We start from the raw sequence: 13,458 nt of genomic DNA, 5'->3' as shown, positions 1-13,458 counted from the left end.
TTCCAATTATCAACTCTACATCTTTCTATGTGCATAGATTCTAGCTCGCTTCTTTTCACGTTACTTGCTGTTACAAGTTTACATAGATCTACATGTAGATCTACTTGTCTGCATTTCATCACTACATTAAGTTGTGATTGAGTATCGTTGGATATTTAAGAAACGTTCCTCATGTTGTTTATGGCCGCGGAAATCTAAAATGGAGCACTTGCCCCCGTATCCCGATTCATTGACTGAATCCAGGTTGGTTTGGTCTCTTGATGCCGAACAAAAACGTGCCGTTGCACAGATTATTATTGGAAAGAATTCCCATGGTTTGACTTGTGAATAAGTGGAGTGTTACACTTTTAAATCTTGTTATGTTCCATATTGTTTAAAAATTTGGTTCTCTGGTATAAAGATAAAACAGTAAAATTTAGTTCTCTAACATTGAGATAAGACAGAAAAATATCAAACAAAAAAAGGCCAAAGTCTTATATTTTCTTATCTTATCATTTGTCTAGATATGATTTAAATCTCACCACAGGCGTTATAGGATTTTAAAATTTTCAGGGGGGAGGACCCCCGGACCCCCCCCCGTTTTTATATATCATATCCGGGCCTACAGCTAAAAAAATGCTAGCTACGCCCCTGAATGAAATCGATAAACTTTCTTATTAAAAAAATATCCTTTATATATAATGCGCAAGCGTTCATTTTAAATACCGTTGAGTAACAAAGATTTTTATGAAAGAGCTGACCAATCAAAGCATACGTTACAGATGAGCCTGGAAATTTGCCTGTTAAATTTTGAATGTAAAAGAAGTATATTTTACATTAAGCTCGTTCGATGGTCAGCGGAAAAAAGGCATGAAAGATTCCCATACCAAGATTGAATAATAAAAGACTTGAAATTGAGACAAAAGTCGCCCTACCTTATAGAGATCTGTCCGTGGTCTGCAGCACGTTTGAGATAACGTACGTACAAGCAGGTGCTTTGGTGTTCACGCTGCGTGGACGTAGCTTTGTTGGATCATACTAATTGAGTCGCGTTCTAAGAAAACTGGGTTTAATGCTTGTGCGTAAAGTGTAGTGCCAGATTAACCTGTGCAGTCCGCACAGGCTAATCAGGGACGACACTTTCCGCTTTTATTGTATTTTTAGTTTCAAGGAAGTCCCTACTTACTGAAAATCAAGTTTAGGCGGAAAGTGTCGTCCCTGAATCTGGGAAGACACTTTACGCACATGCATTGTGCCCAGTTTTGATCCGAACGAGGCTCAATTGTTTTGGTAAAAACACATATGTTATTAATTGCTTATTTATTGCTTCTCAAACTCTGGATTCGATCGCGCATTTCGAGGAAAACACGAATATTAAACAGCGACATGTGGGGAAAAAGCTTAAATGTGCAATGAATAAAATAAAATTAAAAGAAGGAAAGTTAAGCTCATTATAACATATATAAGCCTTGTGTTTTCTCACGTTTATCATAACTAATGTTTATTCGCTTAAGAATAAACCATTTTATCCAACGCAAGCTATTTAACTATATTTATACGTATAACCCGTCATACAAGAGTTCTCGTTCCTGAAAATTATTCCCCCGCGTAAGGGCGCTGAACCATAGTATATAGTAGGCTCTAATTCCACGTGCGTTCTTTTACACTGTTGTCTCACTGCTAAGTAAGTTGCCATTTCATTATTTATTTAGAAATTCATTTTACAAAACCCACCCACCTCCCTGTGACGTATTAGGATGAACATTGATACTCGCCATTCCTTCATATATTTTCAGCAATTGTTTCCATGACTTCGTGTTCCCTTCGCCTGTCGTCGTCAAGGCTGACCAGAGACTGATTGAATATATTATTGACTTCAGGTGCCAGTGTGTTTCCTGTGTTAAGAACTGTATCAATGACTTTCGGTATCGGGGTCTTGATTGATTGCACAGAACGTATGTCTAAACATCACGCACCGCACAAAACAGGTACATGGGCAGTTTGTACATGCGTATGGTTGTCACGTGAGTGATGGTCACTCAGACGGACATAGGCGGGATTTGTGCACGGTTTTCGTTATTTGGTCAGTTCTACGATAGACTTTGATCTGTAAACGTTTACTTTTTGAAATTCCAACCACATTAATAAATTAGTTAAAATTACCAGTTATGTTTGAGTTACACAATGTCCACAGTTACATGTTAATATTGGTTGTTTTCGGGTACAGTTTTCCAAAGTTATTTTACATTGAGTGAAGTTTTATCTCTGGTTTTTACTCTGGCCTAGAAAACACCATTTTAGGATAAAGAATAGAAGTGATGTAGCCAAATTAAAGTTGTATGGTAATTTTTTTCTAGCATGATCCTATTATAACACATCCTTCCGGGGTCGGGGGATATAAGCTATCATAATTGTATTGTATAATTTTTGTTAATGTTTTATTTCTTACAAAAGATAACTATGCATTTGTTGTTTAAACTCAGCCTTGACAGATATTTTGCCAAACTTAAATAATAAATTAATTCCAAACTTATTGTGCTTGTCGTTGGATAATCACGATCTGTTACCTTTGGGAATGCATGTAATTGTCCCTTGCGTATGACCAACAGTCAATTTCCAATGTTGGAATGCTTTATTTAGATTACAAAAGTACCAATTGTTGCATACAGATCTTGTAAAATTCTGCTGTAAGGCCTAAACAACCCGGACATTTATAATTAGAATTGTTTTTAAGACTTTAGGTATCTCTGATCAAGATATATTTCCGCATCTTGATCATTTAATTTATGACAATTGATGATGGAAATAACATCTGAAAAGAAGTTTAACAAGAGTTAGTGTCTTTGTTGCGGTCAATACATTAGTCGAGTTATTTAACTTTATTTAAAATTTAAAATGTATGTTTTATAAGTTATACAATGTTTTAATATCACATTCTATTTTTGTACAAATGTTTTTTTCTTTATTACAAATGCTCTATGTCAAAGAAAGACAATTAGGTAATGGAAGACAAAAAGAACATATAAAACGGCCACTGGAAAAACTTTGCAAAACCGAAATTTCCCAAACTAAAGTACCCTTTTTCTTGAAGATTTCTTTGAGATAAAGCATGCGATAAAAGTCTTATTTTTTATTAATAGTTGATTATGTTTGCTTACAAAATGCGTTTTTTAACACTTGAAATTTATTCGCAAAGTTGGTATTCCCAGGGGAATTTTGCATTTTCCCATGGAATTTTACTTTTTCCCATGGGATTTTTTGTTTTTCCACCTCTATTTACGGGAAAAAATCCCATGCGATTTTCGAAAAAAACAACAACCTTTGTTCATGCTTAGTTATCGATTTAAAGCACTGTAAAAGTATTTGTGCTAATTTTCGCTCAATTTGCTTTGTTAGAAAAAATCCCATTTTTTTATGGGAAAAAATCCCATGGGATTGTTTTCTTATTTTGAGTGAAACTTCCAGAAGCAATTTATTTTATCAAATGATGAATAATTTACGCGATTTAATTTGTTTAGTCGTGTTATAATTTGTGTGTATATCCATAGGACGTTATTTCCCATTTAAATTTTTTTCAAATGGGATTTTTTCCTTGGTTTTTTTTTCTTATGGGATATTTTTACAATTTCTTGAGTCGGATAAAAGTTTCTAAATGCGAAAAGAATTATTATACGTATTATTATTGTATTTTTCTTTTATAACATATAATATATTATTATGATCATTATATTATATATTATATATTATATATTATATATTATGTATTATATATTATATATTATATAATATATATTATATTATCAGCGGTATCATCGGAAGGAGTGTAGCGGTTTTAGAAGCGGTAGGAGTAACAGTATTAGTAGTGGAAGAAGTAGCGGAAGTAGTGGCGGTAGTAGTAGCAAAAGTAATAGCGGTAGAAGTAGCGGTAGTACTAGCGCTGGTAGAAGCGGTAGTAGTAGCAGTAGTAGTAGCGGTGGTAGTAGCAGTAGTAGTAGCGGTAGTAGTACCGGTAGTACTAGCGATGGGACTAGCGCTGGTAGTAGCGGTAGTAGTAGTAGTAGTAGTAGTAGTAGTAGTAGTAGTAGTAGTAGTAGTAGTAGTAGTAGTAGTAGTAGAAGTAGTAGTAGTAGTAGTTGTAGTAGTAGTAGAAGTAGTAGTAGTAGTAGTAGTAGTAGTAGTAGTAGTAGTAGTAGTAGTAGTAGTAGTAGTAGTAGCAAATAAATAACATTGAGGTAAAATTCCTCTGTTATTAATGATATCGCCAAAGTACAACAGCTCGGCACAAGTTGGCAGTTATAATATGTAAAATACTTTTGCATATATCATTTAAACTTTTTTTTAAAAGTCAAACACATTAATAATGCGAAAATGTGCTTTATGTTATATACGGCCAGCGTAGCTCTATCCTAGCTTGTGCAGTTTAGTCACGATGCTACGCTGTCCGCTTTTAAGTCGCGAAATGTTTTCTGGTCTAATGAGCGGACGTTCCAGACTGTGCGGATACGCCGGATGGACTGGAGCCACGCTACGCTAGGCGTAGATGACATAATACTCATTTTCGCATCAAGCGGCTCATATGGCTTTGGCTATCAATATTATATAAACAATTTTATCACACTACCAGGAAGTCATTGCAATTGATAGGAATGATTTTTCGAAACACCTGTTTCTGTTTGTTTGTACATAGCTACGGTTTACAAAATGCGGTAAACGGTTTACAAAAACAAAACAAAATGGGATAGCTACTGTTGCATAAATGTGACATATGACATATTTTATTTAGCGGGTTCTATGACTTGTGCACGCGATAACATTTAAGTACGCAGTCCAAAGCTATGACGTTCGCATGCTATATTTATTACTTGTGCATGCAATAGCAATGACATGCGCACAAGATATCTATGACGTGCGCGCGAGATTGCTATGACGTTCGCACGCGATAGCTATACAGTTCGAACGGGATAGCTATGACGTGTGCATTCGATAGCTATGACGTGTGAATTCGATAGCTATGACCTGCGCACACGATAACTATTACACCAACGCAATTTTCCTTGACCGACTATTATTTATTTGTGATAACAGATAAATGCAATGCACTGTGCGATTGGCAAAGAACTGAAGGTAATGCGTGTTTACCAAATATCAGCAGTTTTTGAAAAATAAGGTGCGGCGACACTTTTCTAAAAATCAAGCTTGGAAATCGAACGCAAATGCTAGTTAGGTATGAATGTAATCATCACAAATCGTCTTAACAGCGGAACTATAGTTTTTTTCAAATAGTTTAATTTATATTCCGGGGGATAACGCTTGTTCGTCCGAAAGGGGCCCTTAAAGGGGCATACCCACTCACAGGCAAAAATGGCGCGTAATAGGCTAAATAGGTTGCACCTGGCTCCGATCCTAATTAAAACTCCCGGCCGAAACTAGGTCAGCCCGACAGGAAGTCGACGGCTGGTCAGCGTGCACTAGGTCTCTTCCGGGGGATAACTCTTGTTCGTCCGAAAGGGGCCCTTAAAGGGGCATACCCGCTCACTGGGAAATGACGCATTCGAGAAATAGGCTAAATAGGCTGCATGCACGGGGCCGACCGTAATTGAAACTCCCGGCCGAAACTAGTTCAGCCCGATAGTCAGTCGACGGCTGGTCAGCGTGCACTAAGTCTCTGCCGTGGGATAACTCTTGTTCGTCCGAAAGGGGCCCTTAAAGGGGCATACCCACTCACAGCAAAAATGGCGCGTAATAGGCTAAATAGGTTGCACCTGGCTCCGATCCTAATTAAAACTCTCGGCCGAAACTAGGTCAGCCCGCCAGGCAGTCGACGGCTGGTCAGCATTCACTAGGTCTCTTCCGGGGGATAACTCTTGCTCGTCCGAAAGGGGCCCTTAAAGGGGCATACCCGCTCACTGGGAAATGACGCATACGAGAAATAGGCTAAATAGGCTGCATGCACGGGGCCGACCGTAATTGAAACTCCCGGCCAAAACAAGTTCAGCCCGATAGGCAGTCGACGGCTGGTAAGCGTGCACTAGGTCTCTTCCGGGGGATAACTCTTGTTCGTCCGAAAGGGGCCCTTAAAGGGGCATACCCACTCACAGGCAAAAATGGCGCGTAATAGGCTAAATAGGTTGCACATGGCTCCGATCCTAATTAAAACTCCCGGCCGAAACTAGGTCAGCCCGACAGGCAGTCGACGGCTGGTCAGCGTGCACTAGGTCTCTTCCGGGGGATAACTCTTGTTCGCCCGAAAGGGGCCCTTAAAGGGGCATACCAGCTCACTGGGAAATGACGCATACGAGAAATAGGCTAAATAGGCTGCATGCACGGGGCCGACCGTAATTGAAACTCCCGGCCAAAACAAGTTCAGCCCGATAGGCAGTCGACGGCTGGTCAGCGTGCACTAGGTCTCTTCCGGGGGATAACTCTTGTTCGTCCGAAAGGGGCCCTTAAAGGGGCATACCCACTCACAGGCAAAAATGGCGCGATATAGGCTAAATAGATTGCACCTGGCTCCGATCCTAATTAAAACTCCAGGCCAAAACTAGGTCAGCCCGACAGGCAGTCGACGGCTGGTCAGCGTGCACTAGGTCTCTTCCGGGGGATAACTCTTGTTCGTCCGATAGGGGCCCTTAAAGGGGCATACCCGCTCACTGGGAAATGACGCATACGAGAAATAGGCTAAATAGGCTGCATGCACGGGGCCGACCGTAATTAAAACTCCCGGCAAAAACAAGTTCAGCCCGATAGGCAGTCGACGGTTGGTCAGCGTGCACTAGGTCTCTTCCGGGGGATAACTCTTGTTCGTCCGAAAGGGGCCCTTAAAGGGGCATACCCACTCACAGGCAAAAATGGCGCGTAATAGGCTAAATAGGTTGCACTTGGCTCCGATCCTAATTAAAACTCCCGGCCGAAACTAGGTCAGCCCGACAGGTAGTCGACGGCTGGTCAGCGTGCACTAGGTCTCTTCCAGGGGATAACTCTTGTTCGTCCGAAAGGGGCCCTTAAAGGGGCATACCCGCTCACTGGGAAATGAAGCATACGAGAAATAGGCTAAATAGGCTGCATGCACGGGGCCGACCGTAATTGAAACTCCCGGCCAAAATAAGTTCAGCCAATCGGCAATCGACGGCTGGTCAGCGTGCACTAGGTCCCTTCCGTGGGATAACTCTTGTTCGTCCGAAAGGGGCCCTTAAAGGGGCATACCCACTCACAGGCAAAAATGGCGCGTAATAGGCTAAATAGGTTGCACCTGGCTCCGATCCTAATTAAAACTCCCGGCCGAAACTAGGTCAGCCCGACAGGCAGTCGACGGCTGGTCAGCGTGCACTAGGTCTCTTCCGGGGGATAACTCTTGTTCGTTCGAAAAGGGCCCTTAAAGGGGCTAACCCGCTCACTGGGAAATGACGCATACGAGAAATAGGCTAAATAGGCTGCATGCACGGGGCCGATCGTAATTAAAACTCCCGGCCGAAACAAGTTCAGCCCGATTGGCAGTCGACGGCTGGTCAGCGTGCACTAGGTCTCTTCCGGGGGATAACTCTTGTTCGTCCGAAAGGGGCCCTTAAAGGGGCATACCCACTCACAGGCAAAAATGGCGCGTAATAGGCTAAATAGGTTGCACCTTGCTCCGATCCTAATTAAAATTCCAGGCCGAAACTAGATCATCCCGACAGGAAGTCGACAGCTGGTCAGCGTGCACTAGGTCTCAACAAGGGGATAACTCCTGTTCCTTCGAAAGGGGCCCTTACAGGGGCATACCCGCTCACTGGGAAATGACGCATACGAGAAATAGGCTAAATAGGCTGCATGCACGGGGCCCAACGTAATTGAAACTCCCGGCCGAAACAAGTTCAGCCCGTTAGGCAGTCGACGGCTGGTCAGCGTGCACTAGGTCTCTTCCGGGGGATAACTCTTGTTCGTCCGAAAGGGGCCCTTAAAGGGGCATACCCACTCACAGGCAAAAATGGCGCGTAATAGGCTAAGTAGGTTGCACCTGGCTCCGATCCTTATTAAAACTCCCGGCCGAAACTAGGTCAGCCCGACAGGCAGTCGACGGCTGGTCAGCGTGCATTAGGTCTCTTCCAGGGGATTACTCTTGTTCGTCCGAAAGGGGCCCTGAAAGGGGCATACCCGCTCACTGGGAAATGACGCATACGAGAAATAGGCTAAATAGGCTGCATGCACGGGGCCGACCGTAATTGAAACTCCCGGCCGAAACAAGTTCAGCCCGTTAGGCAGTCGACGGCTGGTCAGCGTGCACTAGGTCTCTTCCGGGGGATAACTCTTGTTCTTCCGAAAGGGGCCCTTAAAGGGGCATACCCACTCACAGGCAAAAATGGCGCGTAATAGGCTAAATAGGTTGCACCTGGCTCCGATCCTAATTAAAATTCCCTGCCGAAACTAGGTCATCCCGACAGGCAGTCGACGGCTGGTCAGCGTGCACTAAGTCTCTTCCGGGGGATAACTCTTGTTTGTCCGAAAGGGGCCCTTAAAGGGGCATACCCGCTCACTGGGAAATGACGCATACGAGAAATAGGCTAAATAGGCTGCATGCACGGGGCCGACGGTAATTAAAACTCCCGGCCGAAACAAGTTCAGCCCGATAGGCAGTCGACGGCTGGTCAGCGTGCACTAGGTCTCTTCCGGGGGATAACTCTTGTTCGTCCGAAAGAGGCCCTTAAAGGGGCATACGCACTCATAGGCTAAATTGGCGCGTAATAGGCTAAATAGGTTGCACCTGGCTCCGATCCTAATTAAAACTCCCGGCCGAAACTAGGTCAGCCCGACGGGCAGTCGACGGCTGGTCAGCGTGCACTAGGTCTCTTCCGGGGGATAACTCTTGTTCGTCCGAAAGGGGCCCTTAAAGGGGTATACCCACACACAGGCAAAAATGGCGCGTTATAGGCTAAGTAGGTTGCACCTGGCTCCGATCCTGATTAAAATTCCCGGCCGAAACTAGGTCAGCCCGACAGGCAATCGACGGCTGGTCAGCGTGCACTAGGTCTCTTTCAGGGGATAACTCTTGTTCGTCCGAAAGGGGCCCTTAAAGGGGCATACCCGCTCACTGGGAAATGACGCATACGAGAAATAGGCTAAATAGGCTGCATGCACGGGGCCGACCGTAATTGAAACTCCCGGCCGAAACAAGTTCATCCCGTTAGGCAGTCGACGGCTGGTCAGCGTGCACTAGGTCTCTTCCGAGGGATAACTCTTGTTCGTGCGAAAGGGGCCCTTAAAGGGGCATACCCACTCACAGGCAAAAATGGCGCGTAATAGGCTAAGTAGGTTGCACCTGGCTCCGATCCTAATTAAAACTCCCGGCCGAAACTAGGTCAGCCCGACAGGCAGTCGACGGCTGGTCAGCGTGCATTAGGTCTCTTCCAGGGGACAACTCTTGTTCGTCCGAAAGGGCCCTTAAAGGGGCATACCCGCTCACTGGGAAATGACGCATACGAGAAATAGGCTAAATAGGCTGCATGCACGGGGCCGACCGTAATTGAAACTCCCGGCCGAAACAAGTTCATCCCGTTAGGCAGTCGACAGCTGGTCAGCGTGCACTAGGTGTCTTCCGGGGGATAACTCTTGTTCGTCCGAAAGGGGCCCTTAAAGGGGCATACCCACTCACAGGCAAAAATGGCGCGTAATAGGCTAAATAGGTTGCACCTTGCTCCGATCCTAATTAAAACTCCAGGCCGAAACTAGGTCAGCCCGACAGGTAGTCGACGGCTGGTCAGCGTGCACTAGGTCTCAACCAGGGGATAACTCCGTTTCCTCCGAAAGGGGCCCTTAAAGGGGCATACCCGCTCACTGGGAAATGACGCATACGAGAAATAGGCTAAATAGGCTGCATGCACGGGGCCCACCGTAATTGAAACTCCCGGCCGAAACAAGTTCAGCCCGATAGGCAGTCGACGGCTGGTCAGCGTGCACTAGGTCTCTTCCGGGGGATAACTCTTGTTCGTCCGAAAGTTGCCCTTAAAGGGGCATACCCACTCACAGGCAAAAATGGCGCGTAATAGGCTAAGTAGGTTGCACCTGGCTCCGATCCTAATTAAAACTCCCGGCCGAAACTAGGTCAGCCCGACAGGCAGTCGACGGCTGGTCAGCGTGCATTAGGTCTCTTCCAGGGGATAACTCTTGTTCGTCCGAAAGGGGCCCTTAAATGGGCATACCCGCTCACTGGGAAATGACGCATACGAGAAATAGGCTATATAGGCAGCATGCACGGGGCCGACCGTTATTGAAACTCCCGGCCGAAACAAGTTCAGCCCGTTAGGCAGTCGACGGCTGGTCAGCGTGCACTAGGTCTCTTCCGGGGGATAACTCTTGTTCGTCCGAAAGGGGCCCTTAAAGGGGCATACCCACTCATAGGCAAAAATGGCGCGTAATAGGCTAAATAGGTTGCACATGGCTCCGATCCTAATTAAAACTCCCGGCCGAAACAAGTTCAGCCCGATAGGCAGTCGACGGCTGGTCAGCGTGCACTAGGTCTCTTTTAGGGGATAACTCTTGTTCGTCCGAAAGGGGCCCTTAAAGGGGCATACCCACTCACAGGCAAAAATGGTGCGTAATAGGCTAAGTAGGTTGCACCTGGCTCCGATCCTAATTTAAACTCCCGGCCGAAACAAGGTCAGCCCGACGGGCAGTCGACGGCTGGTCAGCGTGCACTAGGTCTCTTCCAGGGGATAACTTTTGTTCGTCCGAAAGGGGCCCTTAAAGGGGCATACCCGCTCACTGGGAAATGACGCACACGAGAAATAGGCTAAATAGGCTGCATGCACGGGGCCGACCGTAATTGAAACTCCCGGCCGAAAAAAGTTCAGCCCGTTAGGCAGTCGACGGCTGGTCAGCGTGCACTAGGTCTCATCCGGGGGATAACTCTTGTTCGTCCGAAAGGGGCCCTTAAAAGGGCATACCCACTCACAGGCAAAAATGGCGCGTAATAGGCTAAATAGGTTGCACCTGGCTCCGATCCTAATTAAAACTCCCGGCCGAAACTAGGTCAGCCCGACAGGCAGTCGACGGCTGGTCAGCGTGCACTAGGTCTCTTCCGGGGGATAACTCTTGTTCGTCCGAAAGGGGCCCTTAAAGGGGCATACCCGCTCACTGGGAAATGACGCATACGAGAAATAGGCTAAATAGGCTGCATGCACGGGGCCGACCGTAATTAAAACTCCCGGCCGAAACAAGTTCAGCCCGATAGGCAGTCGACGGCTGGTCAGCGTGCACTAGGTCTCTTCCGGGGGATAACTCTTGTTTGTCCGAAAGGGGCCCTTAAAGGGGCATACCCACTCGTAGGCAAAAATGGCGCGTAAAAGGCTAAATGGGTTGCACCTGGCTCCGATCCTAATTAAAACTCCCGGCCGAAACTAGGTCAGCCCGACAGGCAGTCGACGGCTGGTCAGCGTGCACTAGGTCTCTTCCGGGGGATAACTCTTGTTCGTCCGAAAGGGACCCTCAAAGGGGCATACCCGCTCACTGGGAAATGACGCATACGAGAAATAGGCTAAATAGGCTGCATGCACGGGGCCGACCGTAATTAAAACTCCCGGCCGAAACTAGGTCAGTCCGACAGGCAGTCGACGGCTGATTAGCGTGCACTAGGTCTCTTCAACTCTTGTTCGTTGTATGTTTCAACCTATGTATTAAATAGGCTAAATAGGCTGAAAATGCTGTTAAATAGGCTAAATAGGCTAAATACGATGTATGTTTGAAGCTATGGCTAAATAGGCTGAAAAGGCTGTTAAATATGCTAAACAGGCTAAATACGATGTATGTTTCAACATATGTTCTAAACTTTCTAAATAGGCTGAACAGGCTGTTAAATATGCTAAAATAGGCTAAATAGGATGTATGTTTCAACCTATTTACTAAATAGGCTAAATATGCTGTTAAATAGGCTAAATCGGCTAAATAGGATGCATGTTTCAACCTATGTATTAAATAGGCTTAATATGCTAAATAGGCTGAAAATGCTGTTAACTATGTACTTAATATGCTAAATAGGCTGAAAATGCTGTTAAATAGGCTAAATAGGCTAAATAGGATGTATGTTTCAACCAATGTACTAAATAGGCTAAATAGGCTGAAAAGGCTGTTAAATAGGCTAAATAGGATGTATGTTTCAACCTATATACTAAATAGGCTAAATAGGCTATATTGGCTAAAAATGCTGTTAAATAGGCTAGATAAGCTTAATGGGCTAAATAGGCTAAATAGGCTGAAAATGCTGAGAATTAGGCTAAATAGGCTAAATAGGATGTATGTTGCAACCTAATAGACTAAATAGGCTAAAACAGGCTAAAAAGGCTGAAGAGGCTGTTAAATTGGCTAAATAGGCTAAATAGGATGTTTGTTTCAACCTATGTACTAAATAAGCTAAATAGGCTAAATAGGCTGAAAAGGCTGTTAAATAGGCTAGATCACTTAAAACACGTTTTAGGGAACATTTTTTTTTAATTAAAAATAACAATAAATTTTATAACTTCATTTACCAACACTTTAATAAAACAGGTCATAGCGTAACAAATATTTCAATTCAACCTGTGGAGCAACTTATTTTTAATAATAGTACTTCAAGTCAGTGCCAATTAAAAGCAAGGTGTATGTCAGAATTTGAATGGATTAAACGTTTGCAATCAGCTTACCCACTTGGATTAAATGATAATATTCTAAATGTTGGAACAATTTCTAAAAATAAATCTATTAATTCATTTTCTCTGTTTAGTAAACGTCTAAGAAATAAACGTTCACATGGGATTAGGAAAAATGGTAACTTAAGGCGTAAATTTAAACGTCTGCGTTCTTTAAATGATTGCTACACAGTATTACAAAATGGTGGTAAACATAAATTACTAAGTGCACTTTGCTCTCTTTCTGTTTCTTCGTTTGCGCATATTGATAAGGAATGTAAACTTATTTTACTTCAATCTGACCCTCTATATGAATGTGCTTGTATTATTGAATCTTTCACTGACTACTATCTTAAACCTTTTATTGAAAATGTACTTAACAAAACTAGAAATCGTATCAAAATTGAGTTTTGTAACAAAGGTCTTGATTTAATTGACCTTCCTAAAATATTCAAAGATAAAAATGTACGTCGGTTGATTCCCCTTTATTTCCGCAATACTGAATCACCACTTATTTGCTACAAATATAGTAAACCTGTAAGAAGTATCGTATTTAATTATAATTCTATTTCCACAGATATAAATGTAATAAGAAATTGTCCTACATTATGTGACTGTACTAGTTCTAAATATATATATGGTCCAGTTGGACATGTTATTACTGGGGACCTTAATTTTATTCAAAATAAAAACCTTAGAAATTTGCTACGCAGAGGCCCTAAGTACAGACTGCCTATTCCTGTTGATTTTGATGACTGCATTAAGAATATCGTAACACCCTTACATGATTATTGCACTAAATGGTGCAGGAAGGAAAATGCTGAAATTACTGCACTCAATGATTGGA

Source organism: Dreissena polymorpha, chromosome 16 (assembly GCF_020536995.1).
Source record: "Dreissena polymorpha isolate Duluth1 chromosome 16, UMN_Dpol_1.0, whole genome shotgun sequence".
Taxonomy (NCBI): domain Eukaryota; kingdom Metazoa; phylum Mollusca; class Bivalvia; order Myida; family Dreissenidae; genus Dreissena; species Dreissena polymorpha.
Note: the sequence above shows the minus strand (reverse complement) of the source record.